Here is a 12959-nt window from a genome sequence, read left to right as displayed (position 1 = left end):
TCTCGATAGGCTGCCTCGACCAAAACATCCAAACCGTGCCTGTGAAAACGTTGCCAAAGGTGAAGCCATAGACAGGGTGCCCATTAAAACTGTAGTCTTTCGTTATCCCTCCATGGCCAGTCTGCGGGCACCAGCTGTTGCTTCGGCCTCACAGCAGGGCACAACCTATGGAAGACGACACTGTCTTAAGGTACCATCCATCCAGACTTTCAGAGACCACAAAGACAGCACGAGGGCCCAGGAACTCCAGGCTTCACCTTCCCAGCGGTAGCCCTCCTGGATGTGTGGCTGGAGGTTCCCTTTTCCTGTTGGCCCTGAGGGGACATCCTTGGTGTCTCCACTTCAGCTCACCCTTCCCGCCCCTCACTTTTTGCTGTCACTCTGCCCTACCCTGTCCTGCCGGTGGGGGGGGGGGGGGGGGGGGTGATGGGGGGGACGAACCATCCTCTATTGACCAGGGGACCCGTTACAGTCCGCACTTTACTGGGACCCAGAGTGACGGCACACAAGCTCCACCCTCCATCTGCTCTGTCTGCCCTGTGCAGCTCACTGCCTCTCGTGACTCTCCATCTCCACCCCTCTCGTACGCGAAGGAAATCCCCACCTATCGTAACTCTGCTGGCATTTCAGCGTTACCCTCCTGCTAAGCAGTTCCTCCCTTTTCAGTCATTTTCACACAAGCCTCCACCCTCTCTTTGCACTTAAACGGAGAGCGGCGGTTAGGAAGTGGAAGGGGGAGCAACGGAAGACGTGTCAGGTGGGAGGCCGGAGACACAGGGAGAGTGGAAGAGGAAGGACAAGGAGGCGTGCAGGGCGGGGACGGGGGTGGGCGTTGCGACGTGTGGGGCGGAACATCTCTGCGAGATCTGTGGGCAAGCCTGCGGTTCCCTGCTCTTGTTTTTTAGACAGCCCTCGCACCCGTGACCGAGTTCCGTTTGCCGGGGTTGTCTTGGCAGCCTTTCCCCGGCGGCGGAGAGCTCCCTCTCTGGCTGTCAGTCACTCACAATAGACCCCACAGCGGTGAAAAGCGAAATCAAGGCACATGGGATCCAGGGACCGAGCAATCAAGGGGAGATTATGTGTGGTATCTCAGTTGCCCTCCCTCTTTGTCTCCGTTTCCCTGTCGTTTTTTCTCTTTGACTGGGGCCCACACTTTCCCATTTCACCACACCTACCCGCACTTAACTCCACAATCCTATTTATTGCTATCTTTATCCATGATTATTGTTATTATTGTTATTATTATTGTTATTATGGTTGCTGTTGATGTTGATGTTTTTTTGGTCTAATATTGGCTTTCAGTGTGTGGTTTTTTGGTCGATGTTTTGGAAATGAGAGATATTTTAAGGGGAAAAAACACTGCCAAAAAAAGGACAAAAAGAAATAGTTACTGAAGTTATTAAATAAACCCTCTTAACGTTGTATATTGCCAATTCTATCTATGTACTTTTCCAAAGAGAACAGAACTGGACAAAAACATTTGAGTCAAACCCAAAAATTTTAAAGATGAGAAATAAATCTTGCTTTTTTGCTGCAGATATTGACAATCCTCTTTTATGAGCCAGGAAGGATTGGCTTGCTGTCTATATTACAGATATAAGTGTGTGTATGAATCATTATCAGGCTGTGTATGTTTGTGCTGGGCTGGAGACAGCAGGTCCCCTCTGTGATGCAACAGTGGACAAAACCGTGGCAACCCATCATGTCATCGCTCCGATTGGCTCTTTGGAGTCAGCTGCTACCTGCTACTCATGCCATTCAAGGACAATAGACTCATATATATCTGTAATTCATTGTTGCTTTTTGTTCTCTTGTTTTTTTTTTAATTTCTGGGCAAAAATTGTTTGTGTTAGTGTCTGATCAAATTGTAAAGGTACAACTGGTCTGATTATCAACTCAGTTTGTTACATGCTGCTAAGTACAGAGGGTAACAGGAAGCAGCATGCCTTGTGTTTTACGCAATCAAATCCTGAGTGAAGAAGCACTACTTAATGACTACTCAAGTGCAGTACCGTACACACCAGTTTACAATGGTAATACGCCACCTGATCATGTAACGGCATTGTATCACCTAATTCAGTGAGGTTCCTTAAGCTATGAGGTGCATTTTATGTGAAATCTTTCAATCCAAAATTTGGGATAAAAACCCAAATTATTTTCAAATCAGTGAGTTGAATGAATTAATTTCAGTTATTAAAATTAAGTTGAAACAGTGCAGTCATCATTTTTGGGTCATGGTCTGTGCGAATCACTCTACTTCTGGGCTACTACTATGAGCTAGTAGACTGCATTACGTACAAAGCGTATATAAAAAGGGAAGTGAGTACTTTACTGTTGTTGACCACATATAGCTGATTTCCAATGGGTGGTAATACAGAAAACAGATGAAATAGTTGAAACAGTAAAATGCAATGGTGATGATTATCGTGGTCTAGCACTTAGCCTGTTTTGGAATTTTATGTTAATTTGTCTTAATTTTGTGTTAATAGTCACATCTAGACTTCAGTCTCCTCTCCTTCTGTCTCTTTTCATAAAAAACAATGAGGCGCTGAACTTCTGAAAAAAATATCTTTAAATTAGTAGATTACAAAATTAGTGACTACAGCCGGTGTCAGCGTGAAGGATACAGAATCGGTTTTAGTGTGACCGACAGTTTTGCTCTGAGTGTTTGTGATGCTGGCTCATCTATTCCAACTCCCACTATTGGCAATGCAACGTCATTGTGGCTCCCGAGCATTTCCCAATCCCTTTCAATTAGAAGCTTCACAAAAGCCACACGAGCAGGGCTTCTAATAAGACGTTTTTGGAAAATGACAATAATTCATACCGAAATGCTGGTGTTGATATTGCAGCTCTTTTGTCCCATGGGAGCCAGTTGTGTTTTTAAAATAGAATGAGGACTGACATAAGACTGCGCTAGTAGATTCTGTTCAGTTGTGGTATCAGAAAAGCGGCTCTCTCTCCATCCAAGTCAAACCAGCCGGGGTCATGCTCCTGTGATTCTCTGTCCATGTTCCTTTCCCACACATACTGGCTGGAGTTTCCTTATCTCGCGCACAGAAATCCCCTCTTTAAGTTCAGGGGGAAAATGTCCTGGGCTTAAAAAACCCACGTATGTTTAAAAAAATCTACATGCAGTCTTGTTTTTTTTTTTTTTTTAAGAGAAACTAATGAAAACCTTTTGTGCACAGTGAGAGCTTGTCTGAATCTGTTTTCCGTCGGCCACCCACCGCAGTCTCTCGCGCGGTCAGAACTACCTGAGAAGCAGGCCTGATCTACACTGCAGTTATACCTGTCAGTCAACAGCCACTTAGTGCTGCGCCGGCCCAGCCTGGTTATTACCGTCCCAGCACCCTCTCGCACCCCCCACCGGGTCCGGAGCGGCGCAGACAAACAGCGTTGATGAGCGGCGCTGCACCCCTGCTCCCGGAAAATGACAGTCAAGTACGGGGAAGAGGGGGACGGGGCGGGTGGTGGGCGAGTGCAGTGACGAAAAGGTAGAAGGCTGCCGGAGTCCGGCTGGCGTTTTTTTTTTTTATATATATTTCTGCTGTAGGGATAGCTGTCGCTCAGCATGAGCGCGTACCCCGGGTCTCTCCCCGCCCTCTCAGGAGAGTTATGGCGGAGAGGAAGCGACAAAAGGAGCCGACGCCTTCCTGATGAGCGCGGGGGCCGTTGGGTCATGTCCCATTACGTTTTCTCCCCCCCCCTCTTCATTGTCTCCCGTTCCCCACTTAAGAAAATCGCTTTCCTCACGCTGTGACGGGAGGTAATTGGAGCCTGAGCGTCGTCCTTCCGTGGCTCGGCGTGTGTTTAAAGACACAGTGAGAATAAAGATGCAGCGACCAGGCGCAGACTGAAACTCGTTCTCGAGAACCTAAGTCATGTCCGACTGTTCAAACAGCACTAATAGCGGAGAGCTCCTTCAGTAATATATCAAAAATGTTAGGGGGAGCTGACCCAAAACTTGCAAACCTCAGAATATGAGACATCCCAAAGGCCTCAGTATTTTCTACAGTGAGGGAGAGTGAGTCAAGCCTAAGAGGGCTGTGGGAGTTGTTGGTTTTCATTCTGACTCATGTCTTAATCATTTGGTTGCAGTCATCGCTTGGACAGGCAGTTAGCTCACCTGGTGTTCCAGGTGTAAAGCAGCACCTGACTGAAAAGTGGCTTTCAAAGTCCGCAGGCCCGTCTTCGACTGCTTTTAGCCGTCCGTGTCCTACATCACAGTGCCTCCTCACAGTGCTTTCACAAAAGAGACCCATCGTTTAGATGACAGTTGTAGTTTTGTCCTTTTTTGAAAATGACGACGTCATGACAGGCCACAAATGCACGGATAATACTGGACAGGTCAACTCAGAACAGTCACCTTCAGGGGGTGACTCAATAGAGAGCTACTCAGGCATGAACACCAACTGTTGACAAAACAGACACGCCCAGTCTGGTGGTGTCAGGGACAGAGATGTGTATGGTCCCCATTTCTGTCTTTCCTAGGTTTCTCTAAGTGGAAGCCAGTTGGATTCCATGGTCAAAGGCTTGTGATGCTGAAGTCTGTACACCCTGTTTTCACAAAAATATGATTTCTCTAGTGACCCTGGGGTCAGAGGACCTGACAGACCCAACTCAAGATGGCCGCTCATTCATTTCAGTTGTTTTGTTGTGATGTTTTTCGTTTTTCGGGGAAGGGACAGGGTTGACGTATTCTTTTCATTTTCTTGTAGTGCCTCTTGATAAAGCACAATACTTCGCCTTTTGTGAGATGACAATATGACATCATTGCTATCATTCTGGTGGACCAATTACGTCACCATCATCATTATCTTTGTTATCATTATCATCGTCAACAATGTGAATGAGGATAACTGTCTCTGGAGCAGTCCTTATCTTTATCCATGTAAATCACACTCCTCTTCGTTATCACTAAGTGATAATTAATTTTTAACTTATGTGCATTTGTTAGGCTGTTAGGTTTTGTTTAGTTTTTTTTTTTTTTCAAATTGTTGTTGTTGTTTAAATAAAGATGCATCCAATGAAAACAGAACGATGTATTTGGTCTGCATGTTGTGTTTGTATTCATTTTTCTCTATCGGAATGTGTGGAGGAAGGTATAATCAAGTCTGACGAGTAATCATTTTATTCCTTAATCTCCGTCTGAGCACCCTGTTTCAGAGCGGGTAAGAGACTGCACACAGGTTCAAAAAAACTGTCCAATCTGACAAAAAACAGAGTGACAGCACGAAGCATTCTTTGGCTGACTTTGCTGAACACAATCAGAGAATTAATCCATTTCTACTCAATAATTTTCAAAAAAAAAAAAAAAAAAAAAGAACCAAAAATGCTGAGAGCACAACTGATAGTGCGCTTCTCCCTCAAGGTCAACTCCCAGCATACCCGTATATCAACAGACGTGTTAACAAACCACACGTTATGTAAATTCAAGAGAGAGGATAGCATCATGCAAAGAGGTGAACGGGAGTTTGCAAAGTGCTCTTGCGCAGATGAACTTCCATTAACGACAGTCAGCGTCCGCTGCCAAGAGGAAAAATTCAGCCCCATTATCGACAGCGCGCAGGATAGAGGCCTCCCATGCAGTCTCCTCCCACCCATATTTCATTTGTTTGCTTAAAAGGCTTTTTCGCACGGCTGATATTGCCGCCTGCTCCTCTGGGTGGAGTACAGTTGGGGGATGCAAAGCAGACTCATTTCGGTGAGATTTATTTATGAGGCCAGCTAACTTTCTGCAATTTCATGTCCCGTTGGCTCGCCAGGGCACCTGACAATAATTTGAAGTTATTTATTATTCTGCAAGCGTGAAAAAGACCACTTTTCATAACCGTGTTAGTCTGGAGAGTGAGGTTCCATGGCTCTTTCTCCATACTACTCTCTCTCTCTCTCTTTGCGTGGAGTCAGCTATTGCGGAGAGGGAACTACTGGGCCGACAGATAAGACGGGTTCGGCATGGTGTCGTCAACCCCCCCCCCCCCCCCCCCCCCCGACAGCCCTCTGCCACGTGGTCTGACCATGTCACGCGGTCTAACCATGGTAGTTCTAAGCCACCACTGGCCACCAGCCATGAACCTCTGCTCCGGTCCTTCACACACTGAGCAGCTTGCAGTATCTTCTGGTTTTAATTCCGAAGCCCCCGCCTCTCTCCCAATCTCCTAATTGAACTCATTATTTGCTCAATTGGTTCACTTTAACCCTTTCCCCCAGGTCCACGGCTGTTTGTGATTAAAGAGGACAATTTCAGAGAACAACAGTAAAGTGTGTGTGTGTGTGTGTGTTGGGGGGGGGGGGGTTAGGAGAATAAAACTGTTGGCCCTGCAGGACTCCAGCAGAATCCATTTGCTCTGGGATTAGCTTCACTTCACACTCCAAACCGACACATGGCCAGGCCACCCACAGGAGGATATTGGCGGGTTTGGTTTGGCTGCCGAGCGCTCCATTCTGCTGATAGCGCCGCATTCATGCATGGGATCCTCATATCGGGGGGCTCATGCATGCTGGAAGCCGGCAGACTCCTGGAACCATGAAACCGGTCGAGTCCGTTGGAGGGGGCTTCCAGAATGAGGCACCTTTCCTGATGGAGCCTCATATTGGTCGGGACACCCTGTGGTGGGCCTGTGTCTCTGATTAGACAGGCAGATGGTGGGAGTGAGCTCCAAGCATATTTTGCACCAAAAAAACCCAATCCAGTATCAGAATATCAAATCCTATTCCTACACCAATTACATGTGAATTAAGATGAAACTGATCCAGGGTCAGCACTCTGGATTATGTAGCTACACTATGATGTGGCTCCCTTTGACTAGGGTAGTACATGAGGTGCCTCAGCCCAGTCCAGTGGGTTGTAGATGTGAATCTCAGTGAAGTGCAAGTGAGACTTTGTGAACCACTTAATTGGTGGAACCAGCATGTGCTTTCAAAGGCCCACTGATGTAAACCAATTACAGTGCTTGCTGTGGAATTCAGAGTTTTAATTGGTTCAAACCAGTCAGTGATGAACAGCACCTGGAAACTCTGTTTATTTTCTTTTTCTGTGAGACCTTGGTTGTGAATTACTATGTTAGTTACTGTGAGGGAAGTTGGGCCACGAACATTCATGCTCTTCCAGGCAAGTTTATTGTGAAACCTCTAGTCTACTAGACCTAAAACACAATGAGAATGTGGCATAAAAATTTCCATTTCCAAATCAGGTATTCCAGTAGGAGAATACACACAATCAGTGGATTCAATCCAATTAATCCAGTAAAATCCAGAATAGGGATAACTCTGTGAGGCTAAGTAAGAACAAAGAGGTCGGTATTACCAGCTGGACCCAATTCAGATGACGTCATGCAGGTAAACTGCAAAAAACGCCCTCCAATATCCCCGTTAACAGTGCTAGTTAGGAAAATTTTCCCCCGGGAGGAGGAACTTGCAGGGAGAAGCTGACCGAGGTGCAGTGGAAGAGGTGATGCCTGTTCCCTGAGGTCAGGCGGGTTCGGGACCTGGGCCAGCCCCCGGGAGTGGGCCTGAACGGGGTATTAATCTTCCACCCGCCCTGCGACAGCGACACCACCCGCCCCTTTTCCCTCCGCCTGCATCTCCATCCGTCCCGTTTCCTCGGCAAATATTTTCTGTTTATAATTAGCAGACCACAAATGACTGCATGTCAGGAAGCTCTTGGGAGCCCATATGGCCGCAGCTTAGCGGACACAATAAAAAGCATCATTGTGCACGGGGGGAAGAGACTACGATGAACCCCGGGATCTGCCGTGGCTGAGGCCGCTGCGTGCGAGCTTGTGTGTGAGACAGACACGGGGAGCCGGGTCTATCTGCTCCGTGCGGATCCATCTTCCTCTCTCTGCATGTGGGGCCATTTAATGCCACAGTGCTGTCTTTAACTGGACAATTACCGATGGGACTGGCCCTAAACTTTTTACTGACTGCGGCCTAATTCTGTCTTAAAAAGTGACTAAGCCTTGGAGCCTCTGAGCTGAAGAGTCTCATAACCTCTGTGCTTTATTTAAAGGCCTCTGAGTTTTTTCTCTTAATTTCTTTCGTCATTTATTTTTTAGAATTGTTTCTTGTTCGCATGCAAAGTTTTTGTGAGACCCCTGGTGTTGTTATGATGTCATCACAATGCGCTCAAACTATCGCACATACTCATGCACACGAACCGTCAAACCTCATTGGAGGATTGCCTCCTACCTGTTAGGCACACCTTGTGCCAGTGCTAGAGTCAAAGTCCCAAAACTAACTTCAGTTGCATTCAAATTACTTCACATATGACAAACCACAAGTAAAGGCCGAATACGCACTCACGGCACCATTCAGTTGCACTGCACGGCACAAGCAGTGTTCTGTGCATGTCAGTTTATTTTAAATTAATTAACATTAAGTCTTTCATATATAAATAAAAGAGAATTATGCGATATTCAAAAAAAGCCAACACGCTTCAAACTGCTCCACCCACTCTTTTGTGCTGAGCATTTTGCATCACTGTTGAACAAAGAAAAAAAAAATCTGAGTCACTTCTGAATTAATTGGTAAAGTGAACAGAGATTATAAACTGATGGGAAAAAAGGCGGGTTGGTGGTTGAATATGAGAAATGCTTTGGTAAAATTTGGCTGTAACATTGGAATTACTGAGACACTCAAAAGTCTCTGAAAGAGTTTAAAACAGATGTCTAAAGTATTCTACACAAACCCATTGCTGCATTATCAAAGGGCAATATGATGATGTTTCTCTCTGGCAAGATGATGAAAATAACATGAAATTAATATAATCTTGTTTGCCTGTTGGTGTTGATGGAAAAATTGCCTGCCATTAGGAGCCCGCACATTTGAAAATCAGCTTCATTTGCAGATATTTGCATATAGCTGCAGTTTATGGAAGGTTGGGTCGGGTCCCAAGTCCAGGCGACACCAAGATGTATTGTACTCAATGCCATTTCCATGGACATTAAATGGATTAACCCTTAGCAATCAGATTACATAGAAGCACATTGTAACCTTTGAACCTTTCCTTTAGTTGCAATGCAAAGTTGGCTAACTGCTCAACCCAGTACAGTAACAACAAAGCTTACTATGGTATACAGTGCTCATACATTCACCACAATTACAAGGAATCTCCCACATAATATAGATGAAGGCAGTTCTAGATGCATTGTAGTGGAATGTATCAACCTCAACCTAGAAGAGTCTATAACAAGGAAGTCAGTCATGCACAGTGGCACTGGTACCCTGTCAACACACATAACAATGAGAACACATTGGGCATTTTTTTTTTTTGCTGGTTACTTTTACAACATTTAGATTCATGATTGCTCAGGATCAGTGTCACTGAGAGGATGACAGGCATACCACCCCCTGATCAGTGTTAATGTAAAGGGGACTGGGGGTGGGATTATCACCAGGGTTCGGTATGCTGATTTGGTATTCCTTGCTGGGGGGGGGGGAGGGGGGAAGGCACCTGGAGCACCCAGCTGCAGCGGCATGGCAGAGCAATGTCAGTCAGGCATAGATGCATTCTTAGCACTGAACCTGGATCAGGTGGATCTTTTATCACATAACGACTGGAGTTATAATTGCAGACGGAACACTGATCCTGGAAAATTGTGCTGGAGCGAGGGGTGATGGGGGGAAGGTGGGAAGTTCAGTGGCCCTGTGTCTTGATCTAGGGCCTTGTGCACCCCTGGTGTCCATGTGTTCCTGCTTCAGGGCAGGAGGGAAGGAAACACATCAGCGCACAATCTCTCTCTCTCTCTGTCTCTCTCTCTCTCTCTCATTGTCCTGATCTGGAGTCTGTCTGTTCCCTTCCTCCTCTAACCTCCAAATCGGTGAGCGAGCTGCTCAGACCTACAGCAGGCGGCTGGGACACACCCCCCACCCCGATCACACGCACCGCAGGGTTCCCCATTTACATTCCGGGACGGGAGCGTGGGGGTAATTAGTCAAAGCCGGGGGGGGGGGGGGGGGGGTGGTTTGGGCAGTGGCAGGGAGGGGCTGCGCACTCCATCTCACCTCGTTTCATGGAAGCGCTTAACGAGGACCTCGCAGATCCGCACCGCCATGCAGCCATTCAGAATTCTACACTAGCTTATCACTCAGCATTTTACTGACCTCTTGTAGTACTTTTCGATAGCTACTCTTAGCACTGTGATGCACTTATTTGGAGGTCACTCTGGGTAAGAGTGTCTGCTAAATGACGTCATGTAATGTAATGTAATGCAATGTAATTCGCTGCAGTGCCATCGGCACAGCACTTCTGCTACCACTGCAACAGCCTTCATGTAATCCAAAGCAGCCCAAAATGGTTTAAAAAAAAGACAGACAGCAATTGTCCAACGAGGACAAAAACAAACGTTTTGGGGGACCATCTGAGTGCCGTCTATGGAAGCTAGTAAAGGTGGAGAGTGACAGTGAGAGGCTGACAGCGTCTGCGCGCCGAGGTTGGCAGCGTCTGCGTGGGGTTCGTCACGCAGCTGCGCGGCTGGGTATTAGGGCTGACGGTAGTGCGATTAGAGGCCATTAGAGGTGAGGGGGGCAGAGAGGGGCGCAGGTGCTCCATGGGCTGTTATTACCCAGGATGCTGCGGGGCGGGGGATGGGGGGGCCGCTCTCAGCGGAGCGCGCAGACACACCTGTGACCCCCTGCTAGCACGCTCGCTCTCTCTCTCTCTCTCTTCCTCACTCCCACGGATTAATACACACCCTGATAAGCACTCTAATAGCCTGAGTTAACGCATGGCACATAACCTGATAAAACATTCCAGTGCGCCGAATGCTACAAACCCAATTCACTTCCTTCCGTACTGTTTGAGATGTCAAATGTGTAAAAAAGACAGTCCACACCTTTATGCTGGAAATCACCATAAATCTGGCATCTGTAACGCAGCCCCTCCCCTTGAGATAACATACAGTAGGCAGTAACACGAGCTAAAATCAGCAAAGGAATATTAAGGCAATCCACAGCAAGGACACTCCACTGAGGTCCAAAAAATCAAATGAAAAAAATCTCAATGAAAAGAAATGAGCTGGCCAAGGCTCTCTAAACACTTTTTAGTCCTCCTACCACAAGGTCTCCCAACATATTGTGTTGCATCTAATGCTAATCAGTCTAATAATGAGCAAAAATCAGTTTCAGCTAATAATCACTCTAATAATCCTTCAAATTATGATAGCTGGCACTAACTGTATAACAGAAGGAGGGTGTGAATCATTTGCCAACTGATGATTTCTCCACCCAATGAAGCAGCGTTGCGTCTATTTTAAAATTAGAACCAAATCAGAGATTCCCACAGAGGCATTCATTCAGATCAGAAGTATTGAACACATTCTACTCCTTTCTCATTCACAAAAGGGTGTATGGAACAGTTCTCGTGTTCCAACTATAGCACACCCACATCCAAACAACTCCTTAAACGTATCAGCATCCAATGATGCCATTTCATGTTTTATTTTTATTTTAAAGAATAAATCCAGAACAATCGTTACTTTCACATTGTTCAGACTTTTCTAAATACTGGACATGGATGTGTCCAATTCGGCATCAACACCAAATAAGTACGAAAAAAATGTTCACCCTATTTTCTGGGGGCTTTGCCAACTTTTCCAGGAAGCCTGAGGAGGTAACAGCAGGATTGTTGTTGGCTTTCTACACTGTCTCATCTCAGCACTTTTTGAACTGTAGAACAACAGTCATGTGACCACATGGTGAAACAGCTCCTCGGCACTGAGAGATGAAACGGATTTGAAAGAAACCACATCACAACTCAAAAACAAACATTTAATTACATCAATTCGCGTAAATTAAGAGTGGACTGTCTGGCTTTGAAGAGTACCTCTAAATAGCGTTAGATCAAAAAGGGAGTGGTTTTGTGTGCGTAAAAATACATTTATAAGGGAATTTCTTTATAGGGAAAAAAAATCAATAAAAGACTAACAAGTTACAAATCTTCAGAAGTCTGGAATCTGATAATTTTATACATACATATTTTGCACAGTAAAAGTTCAACTTGCTGTCAACGACAAAAACATGCCAAGAAACAGATATGAAGCAGAAATGAAATGCATTATCTGGATTTACAGCCCTGGACCACCCACTGTTCTTTAACTATCCTATCAACCTGTTGCTAATGACTGATTTTCACATTTTAGGAAGTTTAGCTGTGTGTTGGTGTTTTTCCCCACTCCTGGGTTGGTCAAAGTGTGTCGAGTCATTTAATACATACAGTATAAGATCAAATACATGGAAATAATTGCTGTTACATAGACTTCTATATGATCTAATCCCCTTTCCCTGGTGCATATTTTAATAATAAAATATATTTTAAATTTGGTAAAAAAAAAAAAAAAACATCAGATCCAATGAATGGATCAAATTTGTTGCATGCCAGTGCTAACTTCATTACATGTATGAATCATGACTCCTTCTCTGGATTCTGCAGCTGGATTCCTGTGAAAAGCATGAAACATGTTATGTCCATACTGTAGAATAGAGGGGATTCAGTTCAGTCTCCACTGAAAGTAGGGAGCCAAACAGAAGGGTGTCAGCTCAGGGACTCACAGATCTCAGATCAGTAGGACTGTTGAGATCACCACACTGAAGAGTACAGGGTAGGGACTGACTCTGACTGGTGATAGATGTGAGATGCAATCACTTCACTCCAGTGCTATGCAGAGCCACCCATCCCTCTGTCCCCCAGGCCGGCGTGCAGATGTGGCAGGTGTGCGGGGCAGGGGTGCCCAGGGCTGCCCCGGGGCACCAGCGTCAGGCCTGCCTACCACTGATCACTCCTGACAGACTGCCACTGCGCTGGGGACCACTGCTGCAAAATTCATACAGGCCACAGCGAGGCCCTGTTCACTGACTCACTGACACGATCTCTCTCTCTCACACACACACACAAACATACACACACACACACATGCAAGCACACACTCATGCACGAACACACACACACACACACCTGT

Source organism: Megalops cyprinoides, chromosome 14 (assembly GCF_013368585.1).
Source record: "Megalops cyprinoides isolate fMegCyp1 chromosome 14, fMegCyp1.pri, whole genome shotgun sequence".
NCBI classification, from domain to species: domain Eukaryota; kingdom Metazoa; phylum Chordata; class Actinopteri; order Elopiformes; family Megalopidae; genus Megalops; species Megalops cyprinoides.
This window is presented reverse-complemented; position numbering follows the sequence as displayed.